This window comes from Nestor notabilis, unplaced genomic scaffold (genome assembly GCF_000696875.1).
Source record: "Nestor notabilis isolate BGI_N333 unplaced genomic scaffold, ASM69687v1 scaffold7516, whole genome shotgun sequence".
Lineage (NCBI taxonomy): Eukaryota > Metazoa > Chordata > Aves > Psittaciformes > Psittacidae > Nestor > Nestor notabilis.
In genome coordinates, this window is record NW_009931420.1 from 90,464 (window position 1) to 100,964 (window position 10,501).

Below are 10,501 nucleotides of genomic sequence, written 5' to 3' on the forward strand. Positions count from 1 at the left end.
TTAATTGATTTATTAATCGATATTTTAAGGTCTTGATTACAATCCAAGTTTCACTGTGTTTGGTCCTTGTTATACATAGAAATAATACAAGCTTGTCACCTAAATAGATATGGAAGATATGGAGTTTAGGGCTAGCTTGATTTTTATAGGTGAGAAAGGGAAGCCCAAGATGGACAAATACTGGCTTGCTATCACAAAATTTGCATAAAGCTGGGACCAGAGTCTGTCTTGACTCTGCCTCTAGACTGACCATGGCATGAAGAGAAGGAGAGACAACAGGGCAGGAGTGGTTATTCCAGGTATGCTTTTATTTCCACTAACAATTTCCGGTGTCTGCGTGTCCCACTCTCACATGCATTAATAGTGACCTTGAGAAAGATACAGAATGATGTGCTACCACGATGTGGATTTTGTTTCAGACTTGTGACGTCCCAAATGCTTAGGTCAAGCCTGAAAGTACTGGCTTTGCCCGATTTTGGTGCAAAGAGAAGCCTTATTTCAGCCTGTTTCCTGGGGCAGGCTTCTTGACAGCGTGCAGCATCTCGCTCTGAGTTGGGCTGCAGCGTAGTTTAGAACTGAATCTTGCTCTGCAACGTGATGACAGGATTATGTTATACAAATGCCACGCATCTAACTGTTGAGATCTGGTTTCTAAACTTCTGTAAGACATTTGAACTCAGAGTTCTGTTAAGATTCATTCCACGATGAGAAGGCAAAATGTGGATATTGGCTGGGTTGGATTTAAAGGCACTGCTTCTGATCTTCCTGTGTTTTTACAAGCAACATAATGAAGGGAGTTCACTCCTGACTTACTTGAGGATGCTTGGGAACTATCTCCATGCTTTCAGTCTTTCTTGATATGAAAATTTAATCATGTTCATTGCTCAAAATCAACTCTGGTTGAAGACTAATGCAAAAAGGCTCAGCCTAAGCAAGCAGCTTGCTCAGGGAATGTAGATAAGAAACCCTTGCGGGTTGCTTTGAAAGTCAATAGACTTGGGTTTAGAAGGATTAGTGAAGGGCTCAGTCCTGCAAGGTGCGGAGCACAATGGATTGCAGCACTGAGTGGCTGCATGTATGCAGGCAGATGCATGAAAGTCAAAGGGACTGTTCAAAACCATATGAGTTAAGATCATGCCCATATATTTTTCTGGCTCGAGTTCAGAGTTCTCAATAACTGGAAACGTGTGTCAAGCTCTGGGGGAATCCCAGATCTCAGGGCTGTGAAGGCCCAGGAGTCCCAAGATCAAAAACCAACTTGCCAGCCTGAATTGCTTTTTTAATCTCAGTAGCTGGGCTGGGTTCAGCAAGCCCAGGCAGCTGTGATGGAGCATACACAGAGCCGCTTAGACCAAGATGAACACTTACATTGCATCCCGGAGCAGCCAGTGTAGTGCAAAATGTGTGTCCAAATGAACTGAAATCTCATCGCTTCTTAATGAGAATTAGTATCTCTGATGCAGCACTGGGGGACCTCAGTCATGCACCAAGACCCCAGAGTAGCTGAGACATAAGAAAAAGGAGATTTGGTGCCAAGAAACTTCTCAGAACACTGATTAAGTGGTAGATGCATGTGGCAGCAGTTAAAGTTCCCAGTGGGTTTTCAAGGGTCAGTTCCATAAAGATGGACCAGTTCATATGGCTTTAGGGTGGTTTTCTTCTGCCCTCTCTTCCCAGGAAATGCTGAACAGAAGCCATTGCTTTTGCCACTCTGCATCTCTTCCCATTTACAAATTGTGTTTTTACCTCTCTAATATTCTTTATAGTGTGAGCAGAGTTTCCCGCAGGTCAGCATTACTTGTGCATTTATTACAGGATCCAGTTAACGAAAACCAAGCAAATTTAGAACAAGAAATAGAATAAAAGTCAAGTAGATTGCATGGATGTGAGAAACACATGCTCCAAAAAGTATTGGTTTAAAAAAAGGAGGACAGAAATAGATGTTGAAAGAGTTGCCTATGGTCACTTAGTTAGTCTGGGGCCAAAGCAAAGGACATACCCAGCCCATATGTCAGTGGTCTTATAGTCTGTGCATACAGAATCAAGAGTCAGCTGGGCAGTTTAGGGTTTGTTGCCAGGATGAAGGGAACTAAAGAGCCAAAACCACTTCTACTGTGTGGCTGCTTTATTCAGCAGTTGTAGAATAGCCCAAATTTCTCTGAAACATAAGGTGTTGGCCAGAGGAAAGATCTTAAACTATGAAACTCCAGGATACCCAGTTGTTCTAACAGAGCTGGCATATCCCACCTTTCTGTACTCTCCTGTAAAACAACAATGCCATTTCTCCCATCATTATGCATTGCATATCGATCTGGCTGTTCATGAACAGCACTGACCTGAATCTGTCACTTTACAACAGACTCCTGCAGGATTCCAGGTTTCCTGCCATATATCTGCTTTATTATACATGGAAGGCTGTAATAAGCTGATTAAAAAACCTTCCTTCTTTTTTTTCTTTGAAGACTTAATAGATACTTTCCTGACACCAGTTAAGTATAAAATAAACCTGAAGCTTCACCCAAAATACATTATGCAAAGAAATCTGTCACTATAAAAAGCTTAAACCACGCAGGGCTCCCTGTACCAACTTCTCTCTACAACACCTTGCCTGCATAAGAGGGAGTCCTGTTGTGGCAACTGTTAATTCTTTAAAAGCCTTGTGTCAAATCATCCTTTCTATGATTCAGGTGGTGCAAGACACTGTTCTTCCTTAGAAATGCAGCTTTGTGGAGCAACGTTTTAATTCTGAGGAGGAAAGTTCTAAACTTAAATGGAAAGTGTCATTCTCAAAGTTGAGGGTGAAAGGCAACAACCCATCACATTTCAGCTCAGAAATCTCAGGACAGCCTTCCTGAAGGAAAACTCTGGTAAATGAAGGAGACAAGGGCTTCTCGGTTGGGTTTTGATTACTTCACGCCAGGTGAGAGAGAACTGGCCAAATACGAAAATGGAAATGAAGTGTTTCAATAATTTTCCACTAAAAATGTCAACAACAAAAAAATATTTTGCTGAATTTGCATTTCTGTAAGAGAAAACTGTTCAGCTGGGGGAAAAAAAAAGATCAGCTCTAGCAGCAGAGCTGGTTATGAGAAGTGAAGTTCATCACATTTGGGCTAATGGGGTGTGAAAAGTAGACACGTTGAGCTTTCTTACTGCTCCTGAGAGGCCTTGAAGGAAGGAGTGATCCCTGATTAGCCTGTCTCCTGTCTACACGGTTGTAGTGTGCTGATCCAGACAGGGCTGGGGTGCAAGGGTTTGCTTCATGATCAGGCCAGTCTGCAAAAGTTGGTGTCCATCACGTTTTCCCTGGCTAATGCTCTATGGAGGGCATCAGCCATGATGGGAAGACATCACACAGCACCCAAATTGGCTTTTCCCTTTGTGTGAGTTCCTACTGCCCCAGAAAATGATTTTGCCTGTATGTGTTTTCACTTCAAAGTGGTGGATGTAGGAAAGGAGTTGTGTTGCACACAGTGTGGCACGGAGGACACGCTGCTTACTGCAGGACATGTCTTGAGGATGACTGGTGGTGATGTGAAGGAGTAAAGTCTGTTCTGATAGTGGTGAAGAACTGTCCTGGACAGAGACAACCAAACTTGGTGTATATATAGATATCTAAAATAGACCCAGGAGCAAAATACTATGTAAACTACACTAGTGTTTAAATTAGAGGGACCAAGGTGATTGATAGGACCTTGGAGGAAGATAGTGGTACAGGTGGTCAAGTAGAACAGTGGGGTTTTTTTTCCAAATAGAAGGCAGAATGATGATGATGATCTGCAATATTTCAAAGTACAACTTTATCACTTAGAATCCAACTTAAAAGGGAGAGAAAGTATTTTGAGTCTTATATCTAAGCTATTGATAGTGGCAGGGTTTTACAGTGTGTGCTGTACAATCAGGGAACAAAAGCCCCAGATATTTCTGTTAATAAAAGCTCATCTTTTGAATCAGTTATTGGGTTTTTCCTCTTGTTGCAATCACTGGCCAGCACAAGCTGAATTACAGTGTTCTTTATTAAACCAGCCCTGCTTGCTCCACCTTAATTAGTGCAGACCAGTGGAGTTCAGGTGAATGAGGTGAACATTAGATGCAATTTTGTCATTGATGTTGAACAGACAACCATGCCTCAACTTTTCTCTCTCTAAGTACATGCCTTCCTTTTGTGAGATGATCAATAGCACATCCACTGGAGGAGGGTGGGCAAAGCACCTTTCAGAACTGATAATTGTGCAGGATCCAAATCTTTTCTAGTAAAATCTTTCAAACCCTTTACAATATTTCTGCTGAAGGCCAGCTTTCCTAGGAGACCTATAATTATTGAGAGCAAAAGAGAGAAGAGATGAGAGTTATCAACCTGTTTCACATAAATAGGACCAATTCAAACAAGGGACCTGAAAGCCAGGATATGGACAATCAAATAAGAGTGGGGAAAAAAAAAGAAGTAATAATAATAATACAAGAACAAGGATCAATATCTCTAAGAAGAAGAAAAAGTCATTTAATTTTATACAAACCATAAAGTGGACACATATTCTGTGATTTCCCAGAGGTCTTCTGCTTGATTCTATTTTCTTGTAAAACCCGCATCTTTACACACAGCATCCACAACCATCTTAGCAATACAAAATGTACATGCAGACTGCAGGATATCCCCAAAGATTTATTCCCTTGATGCTGCTCTTCCTCTTCTTTCTCATGTTTCAGAGTCAAATACTTATCATTTGGCATCTTCTATGTTTTGCTTTGATCCTTGAAAGAAAGAAAAATCCCTTCTCACTGCCCTCACTCTGGAAAACCATGAAGGCAGAGGCTGGGAAGATGCAGTAAGACAATCAACTGAAGATAACAGATAGGAAGATGGCTCCAAAACAGTTGTTTTCCCCAAACTATGGCAACCAGGTCAGTGTACACATTGAAAAGCTTGGCATTCAGGAGGGAAAAATGCTAATTCAGGTTGAGGGAGACACTAGGACATCTTCCCTTCCCTTTGAAAGCATGTGGTTTAGATTCAGAGCTTCTGGCACAGCCTAATTTATGCTGAATCACCTCGAAGATCTGCCTCTTTCTAAGAAGAGTAGAGATCAAATGGTATGGGCAGTGCATCCCATGCTTTTGTCTACAGCAGCAGTGGGGAATGTCTGTGGGAGGCCTGTTCTAAGTTCATCCCAATCTAAAGGTGTTTTCCTTCACCTAAATTTGCCTTGACCATTGTCCAGACTATGAAAAATGAAGGTGTTGTTCCTGTCTCCTTGCTGACAGTGTGATGCTGAAGCTGTGTGTGATAGCGTGCAAAAAGAGCCAAAAGTGAAATTAAACCCTAGGTGATGTTTCTCCCTCCCACCACAGACTCATCAGGCAGCTCTCCCTGTGTGCGCTGTCTCCAGTGTGGAGATTTGTTGCACAGGACTCTGATGGATGGGGGCAATGCTCCTCAGGCAGCATCCCTGCACCCTGCCCCACATCTCAATGACGTTTCAGCCAGAGGTGTATTCCCCCAACCCTGAAGTCCTCCAGCCCTTTTAGAAGTCAGCCTCTGGTTTCTTTTCACACACGCCTGCCTTCAGGGGCTCATCTCATCTCCTCCGCTTAGCGTGGAGGTGAGAGAACACCAGTCAAAAAGAAAAGGATGAAAAACAAAGCAAAGAGGGTGTGTGTGGGGGAAATAGAGGCAACTTAGCAACAGCTTAAAACCTCCTCAAATGTCCTTAGGATCAGACTCTCTGAGGTACCCTCAGTGATAACAGTAAGGACAGGAGGTGGGAGAGAAAGGAAAAAAACAAAATCATTACACTGAAAACTCACTTGAAAGAAGCAAAGGAAGATGGGGCTGAGCCAGGCTGCAGCTCAGCTCCCGTTACTGCAGCTGTGGTGAGCAGTGTTTATCATTCTGTGGAGTTCAGGGAGCTTTCAGGTGATTGCTCTAAAAATACCTTATCTGCAATGGTTAAAAATAATTTCCTCCTTTCTATTTATTGACCTCCCTCTTTATGACCTCTCATTTCCAAACATCTCCCAAGTATTTAAAAATAACAATCTGCCTTTTTTCCCTCCCAGTCTAATCTGATTAGTTTATACAGCTCTATTTAACTGGGTGCATGTAGAAAACAAAGACCTAAAAGAGGAGCTTTGCATGTGCTGTTTAGTGTACACTCAGTCTGATCTCTCACAGGAATGAACAACGCTCCTTGACCACTGTCCCTGAACACATTTTGGGTGATTCAGATGTGAACTGCTTTCTTTTGAGCTACTGCTTTGTTGTCCTGGTGGTCCACAGCCTGAGGGAGAAGTGTGCTCAGGGAAAAAGAGACACTTTAGATGGAGGGGAAAACAATAGGCAGAGCAGCGAACTGAAATAACTTTCTTTGTACATAGGTTAATAGTTGCTTCTTATTCCCATTAAAGCTTTTCCTTGCTGTGCCTTCTCTTGCCGTATGCATGAGCAACACTGTAAGGTGCCTGGGCAACGAAGTTGGCCCCGTGTCTTCTTGTGTGTTGTTTAATTGTTGCCTCTCATGGCTTGAAGTGGGCATTTATTTCTTCATTTTTCATCTTCTGGCAGCAACAGGAAGCAATCTTGAACTCATCAAAGAGAAAGGACTCCATACCACTGCCACTTCAGACTGAACTGACTTTTTAAGGCACCAGATACTTTCTTCAAACATTAGCTTTCATAAGGGAGAAGACTGCTTGTGGGAATCTGCAGGTGCAGGCATGGAAGGGCAAGCTGTGCAGGATGTCTGTCCCGATTTGATTTGGAAGGACAATTTAGAATTACATTGTTCATCCTCTGCTAGAGATGGGGTATTATTTAGGAAGCAATAGTATCAAATGCAGGGGGAAATAAGTCCATCACAATGGATATAGATGCACTTCATTTAATTTAGTACTTTCATGTTCCTCACTTCGTGATTGGGGACACAGAGAACAGCAGCCACTTCGTACTGCAAGCACAGCTTTTTATAAGGACTTTGCAGTACCTTCTGCCCTATTAACACTTCCTGTATTCTACTCCCAGGCTTAATTATTCATCTTATACCCAAAAGTGCAGCAGTGATTAAACTGAAGAGCAGTTAGGCATTTTCAAATTGAAGTGATGTTGCAGCGCTGGAGAGATGCGTATTTCAAGGGTACGAGTTTGTCCCTCTCCACCTGCCCAGATCTCCTCTCCACTGAGCATTGCCTCTGTGTTCCTCCACTACTCAATCTTTAAAGCACCTCTCTTTGTTTCCCTCTCACAATTACGTCTTTTAGCTCTCTCGTGTCACTACCTTTCCCCTCTGTTGATTTGCCTCTGCAGCTGAATTCTCTCTATTGCTCTCTCCGCAGGCTTGGATAAAAGCCCATTGAAGACAACTGAAATGTTCTTAATGACTGTTGGAAGTATTATTGAAAGAAGGAAACATTAAGTAAAACAAAACTCTACCACACTTTTCTGCCTGTGGACTGGGGTGGGTCAAGCGACTTTGTTTCCAACAGGCTTTAGTTTCTCTGGCTCCAAGAAACTTGAGCAAACCATTTTGGAAAGACAAAGAAGTGCAGATCCCAGATGAAACCACAAAATAGTCCTTTGAAGGCTTCTCACCTTGCTCTGCATTTTGAAAATAACTTGAGACAAATGCAGGTAATAGTGAAGATGGTTTATTCCTGCCACTAAAGTTAGGCTTTCAGTTGGAACTAGTCATTTAAGCCATGGAAAGAGGCTGTTACCTTGGGAGAATGAGTCATTCCACCCACTTTAGACACTGCACATAGGAAGAGGTGACTCATTCTCTGGAGATGCCTCCCTTTCTCCTCACAGCCTGTAGAGGAGGGCTACATCACTGGCTTAGACATCTAAACTGTTACATAGCTACAGCTGGGTAAATTTAATCTTCACTTTGCTGAAGAAGACACAGACATTACCATGCTTCACTGTAAAGCACTGTGATGGATACCAAACCACTGTTGTTCTGTGATCCTGCAAGTGGAGCTGCAGCAAGTGGGGCTGCAGGAACAGCTCTGAAGTAACTGCTGCCCATCAGTGGGTCAGCTCAGGTTCAAACTGTGGCCTCTGCTGAATTCTCCCGGGAGCCAGCAGTGTTGTGGTTAACTTTATCCCAGCTGAAACTAGGACAAGCAGGAATTATTTTTGTGTTTCCTGCTACTAAGTAGTAGGTGAGTCCAGCTTGATTTCAAAACCTGCTTCCCTCTCCTTTACTATCCCACTTGAACATTGCAACCTGTAGGCTGTGGCACGTTCTTTCCTCTGAGCCTCTCATCCTTAATCACCTGATTCTCTTTCTGAAATCTCTGTCAGGCTTGGCTTATTGTCCTTGCCACCACTGGGACATCCCAAGATCCTGGGGCAGGTGGGAATTGAGTACAAGACCTAGTTTTATTTCCAAATGTACTTCCAACCGGGCTAGCTAAGGCCATGCTCACTGTCTCAGAGTGGAAGCACCCAGCCCAGCACTTCACACGCTTTTTGGAGTGCAGCCAGTTCTCTGCTGAGAGAGTGTGAGAGCAGTGTTCAGATTTTTCATTTCCAGAAAAGCACATGATGGGAAAGAAGTCAGGAGTTGTTCTTGCTCTCTCTTGTAGTTTCTCCCTTGCATTTTCATTGAGGGACGCATCAGTACATTCATTTATAAAACTGACCCGAAGACAAATGTGCGCAAGCTTTTGTTGCCTTCCTACTGTTATCTTGGAGGCAAGGCTGCAGTTTTTAACCATATGACACAGCAAGATAAGCCTTACAATAAAAAGCAAACAATGCAGGGCCAGCCCTGGGCCTCCAAGCCGTGATCTCCGTTTGTTCAGCATTTTCCCAGGAGGTTGTTGGAGATACCTGTGAATAAGGCTGAATGCAGAGAGTCAACTTTGCTGAAGCAAAGAGCACAGCATTCTGGGTTATTAAACCATTTGTCTTACAGCCCTGGGGAAAAGGAGTTTGCGAAAAGAAGTCACAAATGGACTCAGTTTGCTTGTCTCAAGCCCGCTTCTCTCCACGTTGCTGCACCCCCAGCTTGGCACCATTGTAGCATGAGCACCAAGTTCTGGGGAGGAGAGAGCAGAGACTGAGAAATGCAAGGAAAGGATATGTCAGTAAAGCTATTTTCGAAGCTGTCTCTGGCTCTTGTCTGCATTATCTCCAGATCTCCCCCTGACAGTACTTTTTCATTGTTCATGATAGGTTGAAGGGTTTTTTTTTCAACACAGAGTTATAAGAAGAGTTAATACTGTCAAAAAATTCACTTTTAGAGTAAACTATATTCTCCATGGCATGGTAATACAATATGCTGTTAAATTCTTTCACTCAGGAGGGAATAAAGGATATTTGAGCATAAATGCATTATCCACAAGCCACAATAGCACAGCCTATCCCCCTGTGGATAATGCTATTAGTGCTACATTTCAAATTAAAAAGCATATGCTCTTCTTCTTTCAAAAACAAGGGATTGCTGCCCACTTCCTTCACTTGACTAAACCCAAAAGCTTTTAAAGTGATAAAGCAGCATTCATTTGATAAAAACAACCATCTGCATCTGATTTTGCTAAGTGTTTGCATTTGAAGACAAATTGCTGGTTGGGGAAAAATTAAATACAAGCCTGAAGGTTGACTTGATTTGACCACAGATTGGTATCTACTATCCCCACCAGTACTAACCCTAATTTTGACACTAAATCCTGACCTTCGATAGCAAGTCCCAATCAAGGGGTTTTTAAATCATTTGCTTACAACCCCTCAAATCAACGTGTTCCCAAACTCACGCTCTCCCTTCTCAACCCATTAGTCTGTATTAGTTAAAGTGGGTTGCTTATTAAGTTTTTTATATCTTCGGAATAATTTGGAAAGACACCAAGGTCTTAATGTACCAGATTTTCATAACACAATGTGATATTAACAAACATCAAACTCCATCAATGATCTGTGCAGCAGGCATCCTTAAAGCATGTAATTAAGATAACACAAGATAGCATCAGGCATAAAAAGAAAGCGGAGGAGGGAACATGCAGTTTGCTGAGGCCGCACTGGGATCATCCCGCTGAGGTCAGGACACAGCGGCAACACGGGAACACTGGAAATGCTGTTCTGGCAGTGCACTGAGCGGGGATGCGCAGCGTGAAGAGTCAAATACACAAATGTTCTGCAAGAAATGGTTATATATATTCTAATGGAAAAATCCTCGAGTGTTATAACCTGCCCCTGATTTTTAAATCAGTGAGGGTTGTAATAAAGGTAACAAGACTCACCTGACAGAGGGTGCTTTGCATCACTAGATCTTAACAGGCTTTGCAAAAAAGGTCAGTGTTTTGAGTTCCACATGGGAAATCATTACAGTAATTCCTGTGCCATTCTGCTGGGGACCCCTCGAAGGAGGATGTGCCTATGGCCCTCACAAAGACCACATAAAGATGTGACAAAGACCTGTTAAAGAATCGACGAAAGTCCTGACAAAAGCCCATGAAGGCTTCCAGTAGGGCTAAGAGTGAGGAATTTGGGGTCCTTAGCCAAGAA